The sequence below is a fragment of the Mustela putorius genome, unplaced genomic scaffold (genome assembly GCF_011764305.1).
Source record: "Mustela putorius furo isolate JIRA1106 unplaced genomic scaffold, ASM1176430v1.1 tig00003909_pilon_pilon_pilon, whole genome shotgun sequence".
Taxonomy (NCBI): domain Eukaryota; kingdom Metazoa; phylum Chordata; class Mammalia; order Carnivora; family Mustelidae; genus Mustela; species Mustela putorius.
Window position 1 is genome coordinate 27,211,421 of NW_025422057.1, and position 2,629 is coordinate 27,214,049.

Genomic DNA, 2,629 nt, shown 5'->3' on the forward strand with positions numbered 1-2,629 from the left:
CATCACTCAGAATCTAATTTAGTCCCAGGCTGTGTTAATTCAGTAATTTCCTTTTAGCAGCCTTCTTATTTTGAAAATATTAAACCTACAGAAAAGTTAAAAGAATAGTATAATAAACTCCCAAATGCCCTTTACCAAGATTCACGAATATTTTACTACATGGGCTATGTATATATATTTTAAAAGATTTTATTTATTTATTTATTTGACAGACAGAGATCACAATAGGCAGAGAGGTAGACAGAGAGAGGAGGAAGCAGGGTCCCCAAGGAGCAGAGAGCCCGATGCGGGGCTCGATCCCAGCACCCTGGGATCACGACCTGAGCTGAAGGCAGAGGCTTTAACCCACTGAGCCACCCAGGCATCCCTACATGGGCTATATTATGTCTCTCTTAGACACACACAGACACACACATGTAAATCATTTTGGTACCGAACTATTTGAAAATAAGTTTCAGACACTCTAACAACATCCCTAAGCACATATCTCTTAAGAAGAAGGACATTTCCTTACCTGTCCTTAGGACAACTCCCAAGTTAAGGACCTGTCACTGATACACTATAATCTTTTTTTTTTTTTTTTTGGTTTTTAAAAGATTTTATTTTTATTTATTTATTAGAGAGAGAGAGAGCATGAGTTGGGGGGAGGGGCAGAGGGAGAGGGAGATGCAGACTCCCCACTGAGCAGGGAGCCTGACCTGGGACTTGATCTCAGGACCCTGGGATCATGACCCTAGCCGAACACAGACACACAGCCGACGAAGCGACCCAGGCGCCTGAAGTATTTGATTCTTGAAGCTAGAAGATATCTACATTGGTTTGAGGAGAGCTGTTATCTTGGGAAGTCTTTCTGTAAATCACTCTTATCGAGAAGTTCTCCTTTTCGGGATTTATCCAGGTTTGCAAGAAATTGTTCAAAAACTTTTATATAAGGAGCTAGACTGGTCTTCTTATAATCTCTGGTTCTACGTTTGATATCAGAATCGGCTTCATTTCCTTCTTTTCCCTCATCATTAATGGAAATGGCATCCAATTCACGGCAGAGAGAGCTTATGGTTGGAACAGTAAATGGATCAAACTGTTCCACTTTCTGTAAATCAATAGGCACAGAAATACGACCTGTTTTAGGATGAAACACTAAAGGGGCTCTTCAGTAAATGATTGATTCCTTTGCTAATATTGATGTCCAGCCGTGGGAAACAGTACTGGAGCATGATCTCCCATTCCAGCCAGGGTCCACATTTGTCATTTTTGGTACTATCCTGCAAGCTGATGGCTTTCGTCAAATATTCCCAACGCTGAAGTAAATTGTGATACTTCGGGAAGTTTTGCTGAAGTGGCTCATGAATTGTTTCAGGAACAAGGGCTAAAATCTTATCCCACCTTTCTTTATTTTCAAGAATATCTTGATCAACTAAGGCATATTCTTGGAAGTATTTTTTTTATTATGTTTATAGATTTGCTGACAAAAGGGTGAATTTTTTCACTTAGATGGACTTTCTTTTTAACATCTTGACCACCCTCTACAAGACTCAAATACTCAACTATCCCAGAATGTACTGCAGAGGAGAGTTTTCTAACCGATTCATCACAGACCCAACAATGAACACCTCTCCTTCCAGAATATACCCAGAGACGATGCTGAAATCCAAAGTCCTCCTTCAGTGCTCGGTCGATTATGTGTATGGCCATCGTCACGAGGGTCCAGCACTGAGAACATATGTCTGCAGAACTACAACATCTCCTCACATTGTCATAGTCTGTCATATCAATGTCAAACACCAGTTCTTTTTCTTGAGCCTGGAAAGCTCACAGCTTCACTGTATTGTGCTGATTGGGTCTGTGGGAATATATTGCGCCTATATCAATCTTGTATGGATTCATTTTCTGCATCTCCTTTTCCAGCTCACTCTGGTTGTTGAAGGATTGGGAGCGAATGTAAATATCTTTCAATGTGAATGAAAATTCACAGTGTTGAAAGTAATTCTTTATTACTCCGCCATAGTTGAGCCAACAGTAGTACTGGGCGTAGGGAAAAAGCCTCCAGTAATAAAGCTTAAGCAGTTTGGGCAGCTCGGCAGGGTCAAACGTCTCCATGGAAGGCTCGACTCACTGTCGTAGTACCGCAAAAATTGGCGGGGGCTGTCACTGATACACTATAATCTAATATACGGTCCTTATTCTAACTTTGCCTCTCCTCCCCTACTGTCTTCTGTAGCAGTTCCCCCCCACCCCAGGTTCAGTACTGATCCAGAATTATCTGTTGTGGTTTTGATGAGGGAACAGGAGGCTGGCTGAGGACAAAGCAAAAGCTGGCGCCTTGCACCCCCCCCCCTTCATCCGCTCCCCTCCATAGGTGTAGCATTCCTCAGGCACCCCTGACTGCCATAAAATGATAAATAGTTAACTTGCTAAGATCACAATTCTACAAGACAGGAGTCTCCCTTGGTTTGCAAATGTCCTTGAGATTTACAAACAAAGAAGTTACCTTATCAATAGCCCAAATTCCAAAGACACAGAACTCAGTTTCTCAAGCCTAATATCACCCTCCCCTCCATAAAAACCGAAGGAGGTGGAGGGAGAAGGAAAAGTAAATAAAGTTAAATTTCTTCTAAACCTAAATCTCATT

General features: G+C 41.7%; 1 pseudogene; it reads right to left on the reverse strand.

Moving 5' to 3' along the window:
• Positions 1 to 636: 636 nt before the first annotated feature.
• On the reverse strand, positions 637 to 2,279 carry LOC101670106 (annotated as a pseudogene).
• Positions 2,280 to 2,629: the final 350 nt, after the last annotated feature.